This window comes from Drosophila mauritiana, chromosome 3L (assembly GCF_004382145.1).
Source record: "Drosophila mauritiana strain mau12 chromosome 3L, ASM438214v1, whole genome shotgun sequence".
Lineage (NCBI taxonomy): Eukaryota > Metazoa > Arthropoda > Insecta > Diptera > Drosophilidae > Drosophila > Drosophila mauritiana.
This window is the reverse complement of record NC_046669.1, coordinates 23,347,086-23,364,119: the sequence shown is the minus strand read 5'-3', so window position 1 is coordinate 23,364,119 and position 17,034 is coordinate 23,347,086.

Genomic DNA, 17,034 nt, shown 5'->3' with positions numbered 1-17,034 from the left:
TATAGTGTGGGCATTGGACAACCTCAGGTCTTACTTGCATCGGTTAAGGTTTATACCGACCATCAACCTTTGACCTTTGCGCTAGGGAGCAGAAATTTCAATGCCAAACTTAAACGTTGGAAGGCTAGAATACAAGCCCGGCAAATCTAACGTCGTCGCTGACGCCTTGTCCCGTATAGTTCCAATAAACCACTACTTTGATTGGTGCCGTTCGGATACTGCGTCGGCTACCGAGGGCGGTTCCACCGTCCATAGTGCGGATGAGGACGCATCTCATTTGCTACCTCACGTAGAAGTACCTATCAACGTTTATCGTAACCAACTTGTCTTTGACCCCGAGCGTTCCGAATACCTGTGTGAACAACCCCACAGGGGCTTCGGACGTCATCTCATTCCCGTCGGTACTGGTCTTTTGTCCGAGTTAGTTGTTACTCTGGCAAAGTACCTCAAACCCTCAGTGATCATCGGGGTTAAAATACCCGAAACTTACCTACCATCGTTCCAACGCCTTTGCTTGGCGAATTTAGCTGCGTTCAAAATTCGCATAACGCAGAGGCTGGTGGTAGATTTGTCGGACCCTGAAGAGATCTGCGAAGCCATTAAGCTAGAACATCGCATGGCTCATAGGGGTGCTAAAGAGGTGCGCCTGCAGCTTTTGGAGAAATATTATTTCCCCCAGATGGCTAGTACCATCCGCAGGCAACTCTCGTCGTGCGAGTGTTGCAAACTCTTCAAGTACGAGAGGCACCCCAATAGACCTTTCCTTCAACCGACACCTATCCCGAAATATCCGTGTGAAATTCTTCACATTGACATTTTCACTTTAGAGAAGAAAATTTACCTAAGCTGTATTGACAAGTTTACCAAATTTGCCAAGCTTTTCCTTCTCGAATCAAAATCCTCTATTCATCTCCGGGAAAAACTTGTTGAAGCACTACATTACTTCACCGTCCCAAGGGTACTGGTCTCAGACAATGAAAGAGGTCTTCTGTGCCCGACGGTCTTAAATTATTTACGTACCTTGGGTATCGGTTTGTACAATACACCGACCCAGAAAAGCGAGGTCAATGGTCAAATCGAGAGGTTTCATTCCACCTTCCTCGAGATTTACCGATGTTTGAAGAGCGAACACCCTGACTTCAAATTTAATGAACTGGTCTCCATTGCGGTGGATAGGTACAATAATTCTATCCACTCGGTAACCAATAATAAGCCAGCTGATATATTTTTCGACCGCTCGGCTAGAATAAATTACCAGGGGTTAACTACTTTCAGAACTAAGGCTCTCGAAGACGTTAGGGGTATGATAGAATACCGCCAGGAGCTCGCGAACGCGGCTCACAACAAAACTAGAAAGGAACCTTTATCATATAACGTGGGCGATAAGATCTTTGTTGCCAATAAGCAAATTAAAACAAAAGAGAAGCAGCACTTTAAGGCTGAAGAAATTGCCGTGGATAGAAGGGTAACGGTAAAAACCAAGAAGGGCAAGATATTGCATAAATCAGACCTGCGTAATTAAAATGGCACCGGCTCGTTGTGTATGTTTCACGCGCTTCCATTACAAAATACACTTTTTACATTTCAAAATACTTTACCAATTGACACCCTTTGCTCAAAAATAATTCAATAACATTTAATTATTAAATCCCTTATCTCTAACCTAATGTAAGCAACACCACAAAAATAATGTTACTCATAAGATAACTTTTTCAACCAATATTGCAAGTATCATTGTCACCCATATGGTGGGGGCTGCAGACGTCTTCAAGTACGAGGCTCCGCTCGCCCCGCTACAAGAGGGCACCGTTTGGCGCGTCAATGGACATTTCAAACTGGCGCACGTCATCGACTTGAGAAGGTTCGAGTCGATGGTCCAGGAAGCTCGGCGTGAGGCTGTGCAACTGACGGATCCCAGGATTGCGGCGTTGGTGGCACATTATCTGGAGGAATCGCAAGAGGGCTTATCTAGACTGACGGGCACTCGGCGCGGACGTCGATCACTGGACTGGATTGGGTCTGCGTGGAAGTGGATTGCGGGATCACCTGATGCGGCGGACTGGGACGCCATTCTTCACGCCCAGGAAAGCATCGTGAAATCGGCTGACCAGCAGGTACGGATAAACGCTGGATTGTTCGATGCCTCACACGACTCCCTAAGGCAGCTGAACGAAGTTGCCGCTAGGGTTAACGCAATCGACGGGGATGTTCACACGGCTACGACCTTATTGCATAAGGCCTTAATTATCAATAGTCAGGTCGGCGAGCTGACACAGGCGTGCCAACTAGCCAAGTCAGGGATCGTCAACTCTCGCCTGTTGGATCACGAAGAAGTGCAGGCTATTCTGACTGAGGTTAGGAATTTGCCTTACCAAAATGCCGTGGAGGCATTGGAGTTCTCACGCCCGTCGGTACTAACTAATGGAACGACGTTGCTGTATATCTTGGCCATGCCCAAGGTCGCCCCCAAGGAATACCGCTTGCTTCTTCTCCTCCCTGCCACGTTCGAGGGAAAGCAAGTTATGCTGAGGCATGACAAAGTCGCCGTTAGCACCGAGGAAACATATGCTGTGGTGAACGACTGCCTTTTCATAGGCAACACGACTGTTTGCCCGGAAAAAAGTCTCCTGAAGATGGACGAAAACAGTTGTGTCCCCAAATCGCTGAAGGGTGGTCAGGCTAGATGCGAGTTCCTCAGGAATAACGAAGCTCGCGTGGAACTGGTTGAGGACGGGATGATGTTTCTTTCTAACTTTAACGGGACACTTGAGGCCGGACCCAACACTCATAACTTAAATGGGACCTACATAGTACAGTTCGCTAACGAGACGATTAGTGTGGCTGGAAGAACCTATACAAGTTACTCATCAAGTCACTTCATGGTCATGCCTGCGATACTGACTACAGTCACCGCCACCGGGTACGCGCCTTCACTTCACTACGTCAATGACTTCAACATGGAGAACTTGAGGAGACTCTCTGGGATGTCCGAGAAGGTCTCTTTCTCCTTCCTACTGGAGGCATTGGTAGTCCTGATTGTCGGGGCGCTCCTCTACATCATATGGTGGAAGCTGACATCAACCAAGGGTATTCCTGTCGTGGCAAACTGTGCCTCGGACCCTGAGACGCTAGGCGCTGGCGGGGCACCTAAAGCTCAATAATCTGCGGGACGCATATCTTGAAGGGGGAGGAGTTATGAACCCTCTCTGAATATCTTCCCTCTTTCCCCGCCCCGCTGCTTTTATATACGCTTCCCCCGTTAGACCACTTTACACCACACAGTGGTCTCTCACATACCCCAAGAAACGCTGACTTCGCCCCCCGCCTTGCCCACCAATTTCACGATACATTCAACAGCCACGCCGGCTACTATGTGCTGCGTCCGCAAGAGACACTTTGTTGCCGATCGCGCCCGCTGCAAAACTGCTGCGCCTGCAAATGACACATTGTTGTTATGAGCAGCGCAGCCGCCGGATGTTGCGCAAGCGACCGCCGACACAGCATAGCTCATATTTCGGCCGCTGGCCCAGCAGCTATGCGGGGTCGCCCCTCGTCCCAAGTCGCCTGTTGACGAGGCGTTCAAACACTGGAGCCGGAGCTCTGGTGAGACCTGGCGAAGACTGCAGAAGGCAGTCTTGGACTAACACCCGAACACTCCAACTGGAGAACTGCCGCGAGCTATTAAAATTAAATTAACTTTGTAAAACATTGAACCTAAGTTGGACTTAATAAAATTATAACGTGAAACGGAGCTGTTCACTCTTCTCTTCATTTTGGGAGCCGATCTCCAAGAACCCTAGGAATGCTTATCATATTGATTAGGTGAGCTGTGCGGCTACGAGAGCCGTAGTAGCAGAGCGAGAAGTAGTCTCGCTTAACTTACATTTTAAATTTTAAATGAATACATTTTAAATTTTCCAATTTTCCGTGGCCGTTAATGGCAAATCCTAATAACTTAATTAGACCCCCCGCTCTTTCAGTAAGCCAGACAGAACAACACAGAGTCAATATGAACCAACAAGAGCTTAACGCACACATTAGTAGAATAGTTTCAGAAGCTATTTCTTCTCAGGTTCCCCAATTAATCAGACAACAAAATAACCCGAATAGTGACTTCTTAGACGTACCAAACCAAACTATTCAGCCTCAACATAGGGGAAATCTTAACGACTTACACAAAATACCGGATGTAGTAAAAGCATCCGAGAGTTCTCAGGCGACCGCGGAGAGTTTAGTTCATGGAAAAAGGGAGTAGATAGAATCACAGAGAACTACGCGGCACTACAAAGCACTGCTAAATATTTCGGTATAATACATACCATAAGAAACAAAATTGTTGGCAATGCAGACACAGCCTTAGAATCCTATAACGTGCCACTAGATTGGAATGCAATTTAAAAGTGCTTAACAATGCACTACGCAGATAAGCGCGATTTGAGTACATTGGAGTACCAATTGACAACCATTACTGAGGGTGTCAATTAAACAGTAGAGGACTTCCATTAGGTAGTCCTGTCACCTGTCCTTACTACTGAATAAAGTTGGTTGTATGGAATTATCTCGCGAGTCAGAACAAATGATGAATAAGCTTTACAGAGATAAAGCTCTAGACACTTTTATTCGTGGATTGAGAGGAGATCTACCTCGCCTTCTTGGAATGAAGGAGCCTGAAGATTTACCTCAAGCTTTGCATCTGTGTTTGAAAATCGAGAACCAAACATACCGATCAAACTATGCTACAGGCAGAATTCAATCTACGGTTTTTCGATCAAACCAAAAACCGATACCAATGCCCAGAACCCAATACTTGAAAAATTCAATTCCTCGAGCAACTCAGAACATGCCTCAAAGAGTACCAATAGCTCAACAATATAGCAGACCAATGCACAACATGACATTCTTTAACAACCAAGCAGCAATACAACAACCGTACGTACAACAACCATACGCAAAACAATTATACGCAAGACAGCCGTTCACACCAAACCCAACTTTCATACCGAATCGCCCCACGGCACCAAAGCCGCTACCTCGTCCTGAGGTAGGCCTATGGACGTGGATCCAAGCACCCGCACAAGACAATTGAACTATATGAACAGACCATCGAACATGGAAATGGGTAAACGACCAGGAAACCCCATTCCCCCTTTTCCACAGGGTGACAAACGACAACGTACTTTCAATATAGAAAGTAACGAACAGAATGACGACACTACTACACCTAGTAGCAATGACCAGAACGCAGATAATGAACAAAAAAATATGAACAATTAGCGTACAGCCAAGCAGACTCAAAAGAATACGGACAAACGTTAGACGAATACCAAGAACAATACGAGTACTGTTACGGGACCGATGTAGGACAAGAACCATACGCCGACCTCCATTTTTTAGAGTAAATAGCTCCTCCTTACCTTATTTTGAGGTGAAAGTAGGAACAAAAGTTCTGAGAATACTTATTGATACAGGATCTAATAGAAACTATATTAAACCTAGTTTAGTTAGCAACCCCGTTACAGTTGGAGCCGTTACAGTTGGAGGTAACGTTAAAATTATACACTATAAAATGGCACACCTGTTTAATATTCGAGATGTGCGTATTAAATGTGACTCACTTAATAATATTAGCCCCCGTACAGACCATTTGTCCGATCAACAAAAAAATAAGTTAGAAAATCTACTTGAAAATTATCCCAAATTATTCTCAAAACCAGACGAAAAATTGACGTACACCACTAACGTGATAGCAGAAATACGCACGAACAATGAAACACCCGTATACTCTAAGTTCTACCAATATCCCAGTTCTTTAAAAGACGAGGTTAATAAACAGATTTCAGAACTTTTGGCAAATGGTAGAATACGACCATCTTGTTCTCCATACAATTCACCTGTGTGGATTGTTCCGAAGAAGCTCGACGCTTCAAACGAAAGGAAATAACGAATGGTATTAGATTATAGGAAACTAAACAAAGTAACAATAGCTGATAAATATCCTATCCCCGAGATAAATGAAGTGCTTGCCCAATTGGGTAACAACAAACTTTTTTCCGTTCTCGACTTAAAAAGCGGATTTCATCAAATAAAACTAAAATCCTCAGATATAGTGTAGTATGCACACATATCGGTTAACCACTGTACCTATATGTATTCATAATATAAGTTAACACGCGCAGGGCCAAAATCGCTAACTCCACGATAAGACCGGACGCGGCCGCAGTAACGTCAGCGCGACTGCAACTAAGTCGCGAAGTCGTCTATTAGCTTTCAAAGCGAACGGTCGTGTTTTTTTTTGCTCCCCGGTTTTTATTTTGTGTTTGTTAAACCAGCCGTCGTTTTTAAATAATTTTCTGTAATTATCATATATTTAAACATAATAAAGATCCGTTCGCTTCGCGAGTGATTCTTTTGTGATTTGTGCAGTAGTTTAAACAAATATACAAAGTAGTTTGCATTTTTCGTCTCTTTGTTTTGTTTACTCTCCCTTTTTGAGCGTTGTTCGCATTGGTGTTTGGTGTTGTTTTTTTTTTGCATGCACATAAACTGCACTTTGCGCTCTCACTCTCTCTCTCTCTCTCTTTCGCTCTCCCACACAAAATCTAAATTTCTCAGCGTGCAGACTGCTCTCGTGCGGTTCTTTTAACAGCTCGCTTGAAAGTTTTGGTCTTGTGTTTTCGTGCACGCACAGTGGTCTGATTTCAGTTGAACATGGAAACCGTAAATGTTGTCTGCTTTTATAAAAATTGTTGCCAGGTTATAAAACCTGAGCAGCCAAAAATGACTTGTTGGCTATGTGATAGAATGGTGCATACTAAGTGCGCTGGTTTTAATGGCCGTACAAGTGATGACCTAGCAAAGGGTAAAAATCTAAATTACTGTTGTGATGCTTGCCTTGTGGTTGCGAACGAGATGAAATCGTTTATGCGCCAAACTAAAGGTGGCTTGAAAGAACTGATCAACAGTTTTGGCGTAGCTAGAGATAGTTTTCGTCGAGCCGATGATCTTTTTTCCGCGCTTAATTCACAGTTTAATGGCCTTAAGCTATTAGATGAATCTCCAAAGCGCAAAAAAGCCGCTGGTGGTAGGCTGCCTAAGGCCCCGCAACCACGGGCAAATGATCAACAGGACTCCACAACTGATCAGCTGTCAATCGCAGCAAATCCACATATGCTGCTAAGATCGGCAGCTAAAAAAGATTCGGAGCAATCCGATCAATCAGCTGTGGATGGACCCCACCCTGTGATTGCTAAAAATTCCGAATTGTCTGCACTGGTTTCTCAACCAGTGATTCCACCTGTCTCGATTAGTTTACCACCACAAGGGAACATTGAGTCCGGACTACCGGCACAAGTTGGCGCTTCAGAAATACAATCTGCAGCGCCAAAACCCCTCGCGGTGGTTCCACTAAAGAAAAAATTTTTTGTTTCTCGGCTTTCCCCTGATCAAACATCGTCGGATGTATTGTCTTATATACAAGACAAAACAAAAGCCGATAATATAAAAGTGGAAAAATTTAATTTCTCTTATGCTAGGGACATATCATCTTTCAAGATAACTGTCCCAAACGAGCTCTTTTCGACCATATGTTCGGGTGATTTTTGGCCGGATAGTATGGTGGTAAAAGAGTTTGAAGCTAAGACCAAAAATAAGAAAAAGGTGCCCGTGGGAATTAAACTTCCCTCACGTGGCCAGACCACTGCACCATCCGCCTCTTCATCTTCTTCCTCTTCAAAAAACTAACTACAAAACTTACTATCTCCTATCAAAATGTTAGAGGCTTGCGTAGCAAATTAATCAAATTGTATTGTGATAGTCTTTCATTTGCATCCCATATTATAGTGCTCACAGAGACTTGGTTAAAGCCGGAGATACTCAACTCCGAAGTCTTCCCAGGTATGTACACTATATATAGGTTTGACCGTCCCTCCAGACGGGGAGGTGGAGTCTTAATTGCAGTTAGATCTGCCCTCGCGTCGGAGGAGTTACTTTTGGACGATTCCCGTAACTCGGAATTCGTATGTGTAAAGCTGTCTTTTTCCGACAGATCAGTTTATATTACGTGCTCCTATATTCCGCCATCTTCTGAATTCCCGGAATATCAGAATCATCTGTCCGCTATCCAGTCCATCTTGAATAAACTTTCTGACAGGGACCAATTGGTAGTTCTAGGTGATTTTAATATACCTGGCACAATATGGTCCCCAGAAAAACAATCGAATATCCTTCTCCCTTTAGCACAACATGACTTTATTGACGGCTTGCTCGACTTATCACTGTCGCAAGTTAATTATATTCAAAATTCTCTTGGTCGACTTTTGGATCTATGTTTTGTAACAAGTCCTGAAAGTGTGTTTCTGTCCAGGGTAGTACCTCTTACTCAACCTGAAGATCAATATCATCCTACTTTCGAGGTGGAAATCGACTTAGGTACGGTATTAAAAGTAAATTCGGAGAAATCAACAAAGCGAATTCCCTGTTTTCGCAAGGCAAATTTTCGGAGGCTAAACAATTTTATAGCTGGCTTTAATTGGTCCGATCTTTACTCCTGCAACATAATGGCGGATGCGATTAATATGTTTTATACCGCAATTAAATCATTTTTTGACTCTTGTGTTCCGATGTACTATCCGTCAACCTCTAAACCTCCTTGGTTTAATAAAGAGTTGACACACCTAAGAAATGTAAAGTCCAGACTCTATATGAAATTTAAAAATACCGGTTCTCAGTCCATCCTTTGTAAATATTTAAGCGTGCTTAATGCTCAGTGCTACAAAAATTATTTAAACCGTTGTAAGTTCCAGTTTGCACAGGATCCGAAACAGTTTTATAATTTCGTTAGCACTAAGCGAAAAACAAGTTCTTACCCTTCCTCGCTATTTTTTGAAAACACTACGGTTACATCGGATCAGGCAATAGCCGATCTATTCGCCAAGTTTTTTCAAACAACATATTCAACTTTACCTCATTCCGAACAGCCATACTCTTATGCGGTATCTAAGTCGAATTTAATATTTTGCCCCACTATAAACGAAAGCTCACTGCTTAACGATCTTCAGCGTGTTAAACCGGTCTATTCGCCAGGTCCCGATGGAATCCCTGGCTGTGTGCTCAGATTCTGTGCGGAAGCCTTGTGCAAGCCTCTACTGAAACTGTTTACCTTATCTTTGGAATCTTCACAATTCCCTCATATATGGAAGGAGTCCTTTGTGATTCCTCTTCATAAAAAAGGTAGCAAACTGGATGCAAGCAATTACAGAGGAATCTCTAAATTGTCGGCTATCCCAAAACTTTTCGAAAATGTTATCACTCCTCATTTGCAGCACCTTTGTAGATCAATCATATCACCGAGTCAACACGATTTTATGAAACGCAGATCTACAACCACTAACCTCTTGGAGCTAACTTCTTTTGTAATACAGGGTTTCAAAAATAATCTTCAAACAGATGTCATCTACACTGATTTTAGTAAAGCATTTGACTCTGTTAATCATTACCTTCTAATAAAAAAACTTGATCTTATAGGGTTCCCTGTTTATCTTCTAAATTGGATTTCAAGCTATCTGAATGGCAGGACACAACAAGTCCTCTTTAAAAATTCGTTATCTTCTATTCTCCGAGTCACATCCGGTGTCCCACAAGGGAGCCATCTTGGTCCGCTTCTTTTTACCTTATTCATTAACGACCTCCCCTTAATAATAAAACATTCGCGTGTACTTATGTACGCAGACGATGTTAAATTATGCCTCCAGTACAAGGACACTTCGTGCCATTTGGACTTACAATCCGATCTAGACCGATTTCAAATATGGTGCCGTGATAACATATTAGACTTAAATGACTCCAAGTGTAAAGTTATGACCTTTTGCCGTGCCAACCCAATACGCACGACTTACACTCTAAGTGGGTGCTCTCTGGACAGAATAACACGAGTTGATGATCTTGGTGTTCTTCTGGACCCAAAACTAAAATTTTCTGACCATATTTCGTCTATTGTCAATAAGGCCAGGGGTGTGCTTGGTTTTATAAAAAGGTGGTCTAAGGAATTTGATGATCCCTACTTGACTAAAACCTTATTTATTTCGTTAGTCCGTCCGATTCTCGAGTACGGATCACCTGTTTGGAGTCCACAATACGCAGTCCACTCGGACCGCATTGAATCGGTCCAAAAAAACTTCCTACTTTTTGCCTTGCGGCGCCTACATTGGGATGCAATCCGTATATTACCTCCTTATTCCAGTAAACTACTTTTAATTAATTCACCGTCCCTAGCTAACCGTAGAACTAAGCTTGGAACAGTCTTTATTTGTAAGCTTATTCGTGGGGATGTTGAGAGTCCCGACTTGATTAGTCGGCTTAACTTCTCGGTTCCAAGTAGATTCACTAGAAACTTTATACCCCTTATCTTAAATCATTGTAGATCTAATTATGAGTTGCATGACCCTTACAAAGTTTTATGTTCTGACTATAATAGACTTTATCCTATTATCCGTAATCTTGACTCTCTGCCGCTATTAAAGCAATCGATTTTATCTTTTCTATTACATAATTAGATCCTACTAACACTAATATTTAACATAGTTATTCCACATTATATTCATTTCCTCGTTCCTATTCTATTTTTTATATCGCGTATATATCTTCTCGCGAATCGAGCCGTACGATACACGGCAGCGCCCCTCGGTCGGTTGGGCGAGAGGTGTGGCCGTGGGACCCGTGCGACAAAAAAAAAATATGACTCCTGCATTCCAATATTCTACTGCCCGGAGCGCGTGAAGCGCAATGTCAGCATTCTGCCGTGAGCGCTGCTTCAGAAGACGGGCTACTTCATATTAAGCTTAAGTTTTCTGTCTTCAGTTTAAAAACTCATCAGAACGCGCATAGTCGCATAATAAATCGCAATAATTAAAATAGTGTCTGTTAATTGGCGCCCACGGCACTCTTATAGAACTCACAATATTTGTTCACCAGCCAAAGCTGTGACAAATAAACGGAAAAGTGCGAAGCGAACTGTGACAAACAAATTACAAGTGCAAAGCTAATTATAGAACTCAGAATATTTGTTCACCAGCCAAAGCCGTGACAAATAAACGAAAAAGTGCAAAGTGAAGTATTTTTTCCGACCAAGAACACAACAAACCAGCAAACAAAGTGAAAACAAGAATAAAAATAAAAAAGCTAAACAAACGGTTAAAACAACATACAAGTTAAAAAAAAAGAACCCCAACACGAAGTGTTGAGAGAGTAAAGAAAAAATCAACAAATCAACAAGTGCACGCATCGGCAGTTTAAGCAGTTACCCAGAAATGAAATACATGTAAGTGATTTGTTCATTGTGCCATTATAAATGCAGAAAAGATTTAGCGACAGTAGTTTAGAAGACTATATCCCCTCTTACCGAGAATACAAAAACCGCACAATGACGCAACAAGAATCAATACAGATTGACCTTCACATACGAAATTGTCTGGCAGAGCAAGCACAAATATTTGACCAAAAAATAGCAACTTTAACAGAACAACTGAACGCTTTAAAGGCTACTGCGCCAGAGGTGACAGCTTATAAGCCTATAGAAATCATACCAGAAGTTAGATGTGAAGAGCCCCTAGACATAGTTAAATTTATTCCTGAGTTCGACGGCAAACAAGAACATTATATCTCTTGGCGCCAAGTGGCCAACGCCGCATATAAAGTCTTCGAAGCTTATGACGGAAGTTCTAGGCATTATCAGGCTGTTGCCATAATACGCAACAAGGTTAGGGGATCTGCAGATGCGATCTTAGCATCATTTAATACAGTTTTAAATTTTCACGCGATAATTGCTAGACTGGATTTCACATATTCGGACAAAACTCCGGTTCACGTAATTCAACAAGATTTAAGTACTTTAAGGCAGGGTGACCAGCCCCTTTTGAAATATTACGATGAAATAGAAAGAAAGCTGACGCTTTTAACTAACAAAACTCTCATGACCCACGACGCAGCTTCGGCAGCTGTGTTAAATGACAAATATAGAAACGATGCGATTCACACATTTATCTCAGGCCTGAAGAAATCTCTAAAATGGGCAGTTTTTCCAGCCCAACCTCGAGACTTACAGACTGCCCTGGCATTAGCACAAGAGGCAGAATCAAGTAACGAGAGAAGCACTTTTGCCGCAAACTTTGCTCGGCACATAGAGGAAAAAGCGCAAAAATCTGGGAATCAGAGGTCCCAAGGTTCGCGTCAAAACCCTCAGCAAGAGAGCGACGCTCCCACTATCTTTAGGAAAAATCCCCATTACCAGAAAGGCAACGGTCAAAAGCCGAACACTTCAGGTAGCGCTAGACAGAGATATTACCAGAAGCCACAAGAATCAACTTCCGAACCCATGGAAGTAGACACGTTATCAAGCTTTAGACAGCCCACTCAAGCAACAAATTTTAAAGGTGGTCATTCAGCGAAAAGTCGCCAATCATTGAACCACATGCCCCAAGACCAAAAAACCGAATACGAGGAACAGGCAGAATCCGAGGCAAATGCGGCTGAAGACGATTTGTCTGAGGTCGAAAGCTGTAATTTTTTAGGGGTCACTCCCTGCTTCCGTACATCACACGTACAGTAGCAGGGCAGACCGTAAAACTTCTTATCGATACAGGGACTTCGAAAAATTACATTACGCCACTTCTAAGGCTGCCACACTTTGTGCCAGTCGACAAGCCATTCCAGGTAAAATCACTACATGGTCATACAAGAATTGAACGGAAGTGCCAAATTCAACTTTTTAAAACTAAAACATATTTTTTTATTTTAGAAAATCTGAGTGATTTTCACGGCATTATTGGCCTAGACTTACTAAAAAAGATTAACGCCAATGTTGATTTCGAAAAAAATTGTATCACTTATGATCGCGGTTCAGAGCCAATCAAGTTTACAAAATGCCAGAACGTAAACTTCATTAAAATAGACGATGGCGATGTTCCTGAAGTCATTAAAGATGACTTTAACAAAATGATTAATAAAAGAACAGGGTCATTTGCAGATGTTAATGAGTCCCTGCCCTACAATATCAATACAGTTGCCACAATACGAACTGACGGAGAGCCAGTATATTCTAAACTGTACCCTTACCCAATGGGCGTATCCGAGTTTGTCAACGCAGAGGTTAAACAACTTCTAGCGAATGGCATAATAAGACCGTCTAAATCACCTTACAACAACCCGGTCTGGGTTGTCGATAAAACGGGGGTAGACCAATCGGGCCACAAGCTAAAGCGTATGGTCATCGATTTTCGTAAACTTAACCAAAAAACGACTGATGATAAGTACCCCATCCCAAGTATTTCAACCATATTATCAAATATGGGCGAGGCACAGTACTTTACTACTCTTGACCTCAAATCGGGATTTCATCAAATCGAATTTTTCGGAAAGGGACCGGGAAAAAACCGCTTTCTCCGTAAACAACGGAAAATATGAATTCTGTAGACTCCCTTTTGGTTTGAAAAATGCGCCAAGCATACTTCAAAGAGCCATTGATGATGTCTTAAGAGAGCAGATAGGGAAAACCTGCTATGTCTACGTCGACGACGTAATTATCTTCTCTAACAACAAAGAAGACCACGTTAAACACATCGATTGGGTGTTAAACAGTCTTCAGACGGCTGGCATGAGGGTGTCTCAAGAAAAATCCAAGTTCTTCAAAAAGAGCGTGGAATATCTGGGATTCACGGTATCCCGCGGCGGGATTTAAGCTTCGCCAAGTAAGGTTCAGGCCGTAAAAGACTTCAAACCGCCAAAAACCTTGTTTAGTCTCAGATCATTTTTGGGGCTAGCAAGCTATTATAGGTGCTTTATAAAAGGCTTTGCCAACATCGCACGACCCCTAACGAACGTCTTAAAAGGCGAAAATGGTAAAATAAGTGCCAACAATTCAAGGAAAGTAAACCTTGAATTAACACAAGATCAACTAAAGACTTTTAATAGACTAAAAGACGTATTAGCCTCTGAGGATAGCATACCCAAACTTTAAAAAACCATTCGATTTAACTACGGATGCCTCAGGGCACGGTCTTGGAGCTGTGTTGTCTCAGGACGGACGTCCAATTACCTTGATTTCTCGAACATTACGAGACAACGAAGTAAACTTTGCAAAAAATGAGAGGGAACTCTTGGCCATTGTTTGGGCCCTAAAAAATCTTCGGAATTATTTATATGGCGTAAAGAATTTAAATATCTTCACGGACCATCAACCGTTGACTTTTGCCGTGTCGGAAAGGAACCCAAATGCGAAGATAAAACGCTGGAAAGCTTTTATTGACGAGCACAACGCAAATATTTTTTACAGGCCTGGCAAAGAGAATTTCGTGGCAGACGCCCTATCTCGCCATAATGTAAATGTACTCGAAGATTGCCCAAACTCTGATATTGCCATAATACATAGCGAAGAATCTCTTACCTATACTATCGAAACGACCGAAAAGCCTGTAAATGGCTTTAGGAACCAGATCGTAATTGAAGAATCTAACGCCCCATCAGTTAGATCTACTGTTTTGTTCAGGGAAAAAACCAGGCACGTTACAAGATTTGTCGACCGTAACACACTTTTGCAAACAGTACAAGACGTCGTAAATGCCAAAGTAGTTAACGCAATACATTGCGACCTACCCATTTTGGCATTCATACAACACAGTCTAGTAAAAGCGTTTCCGTCAACCACATTCCGACACTTCAAAAATATCGTGATAGACATTGTCGATAAAACCGAACAGAGAGAAATAATTATTGCAGAGCATAACCGAGCGCACTGAGCAGCGCAGGAAAATGTGAAGCAAATTCTCCGGTTCTATTTTTTCCCAAAGATGAATTCGCTGGCAACAGAGATTGTCGTAAACTGTAAGGTTTGTTCAATGGGTAAATATAATCGACATCCGGTCAAGCAAGCGATGGGTGAGACCCCAATCCCATCATATGTTGGGGAAATAATGCAAGTTAACACAAGCAGTTCTCACGGAGTGAGACTGCCGAATTGCAAGCCGTATCCGGTGGCCTGCACGCGCAGCGAGGATATTGCTGATCGCGCATTCCAAGGGCAATTGCCCGGAGTCCGCCCGAAACACTCGCGGAGCGAGTGATCGGCCGGATACAGGAGTGCTGACTTAAGCGCTCTGCCGAAAACGCTGCAACAAACCAGAGGCCTGGAGTTGCAGCGAGTAAAGATTTTATGTCAGTAATAAATTGTACTCCGTAGCTTACGCTACGTACTGTAACAGAAAATATTAAAGACCCTCGCCCTAACGGGAGTGCGGTAATAAAATAATTAAACCTAAACACTGAGACTTATAATTGACGCCCAACGGCACGAACCCGCCGAGAAGTTCTAATTGGGGATATAAAAAACCTCAAAGTGAAAAATCTAAAACAAAGCTCTTAACAGAGTTGGTTAAATTGATATAAAAAAAAACCTCAAAGTGAAAAATCTAAAACAAAGCTCTGAACAGAGTTGGTCAAATTGATAAAAATCAACAAAGTACAGTGCAAAACCAAAAACAAGCTCTCAGCAGAGTTGGAAAAATTGATATTAAAAAAAAACTGAAACGGGAAGAATTTCCCTAAAGCAACGACAGCGGCAGCAACGACAGCGGCAGCGACGACAGCGGCAGCGACGACAGTACCAGTGGCAAAAAGCCGTCGGCAAATCGCAAAACTCGAAAATTAAAATTAGGAACATGTGAGTAGGCTTTTTGTTCTAAGTTTTCGCCAATCAAAACATATCCAGTGAATACATTTTTTCGTTTAAAAAAAGTAAAAAATACTGAAAAAAAATAACATCCAAGCAATTTTGGACTCGAATTTCTCATGTGAAAATTAATATTATTAAAATATTTTTCTCGTCTGTGTTTTAAATAAAAGGCAACCGATTCGATATGAAATAAATAATAGCCAACAAATTTGTTGCTTGTGTTTCAAATAAAAGGCGATTTGATATGAAATAAAAAATAGTTAACAAATTTTTTGCTTGTGTTTCAAATAAAAGGCAACTGATCTGATATGAAATAAAAATATTCCATAAACATTCCCCAAATATTTTACAAATATTTTACAGGGTTTTGACCAAATTTTACAGTATTCTTATTGTGAAAATAAATGATATTCAATTTATTCTTGTGTTTGTGTTCATAATAAAAGGCAACTGCTTTAATACGTATTACAAATATTTTGCAAATGTTCTATAGAGTTCTTGATCGAATTTTAAAATACCCAATTTTTTATTATTACAAATACAGACCCACCTTTTGCTTTTAATAAAGAACAAAGTAATTAGATTTCCGTCGACACTGAAAACAAAATATTCTGGGAAATTTTTTTTTGAATTGGTATCACCTGATAATTTTTTATTATTCGGACCCATGTCGCCGACACTGAAAACAAAATATTCTCCAATATTTTTTTAAAATTCATAACACCAAATTTTTTTTATTAATTCCGACATATGTATAGAAATACCGATACCGTCGAATCAGACGACGAAGTTTTGGAAGAGTACAGGAAACTTTTAGAAACAAGGGTCATAAGGCAAACGCCAGTGGAAAATCAAACCCAACCGTCAAGCAGTAGGGCACCTCTCATTCGAAACAGCGTTCTCGACCTTGAAAATCAAAAAATCCAACAGGCAGCCGAAATGCAGGCAGATCAAATTGCGAGTATGGAGGCCGCCATAGCCGGCGCACTCCAGAGGCAAGAAGAAATTTTCGAAGCAAAATTATCCAGGATTATGGGAGAGCTAAGCTTACTCAAGGGTAAAACCCCAAGTATCCAGACATTCCAAGAGATCGAGTATAAACCAGAAGAGGTTCCGTGTAACGAGCCCCTCGATATGGTAAAGTCTGTTCCAGAATTCGACGGAAAACAAGAAAATTACGTCTCCTGGAGACAGGCTGCTACCGCGGCTTACAAGATATTTGCGACCTACCCGGGTAGCAGTCGGCATTACCAGGCCGTAGGGATTCTAAAGAATAAAGTCAGAGGCCCAGCAGCAGCTGTATTAGCCTCGTTCAA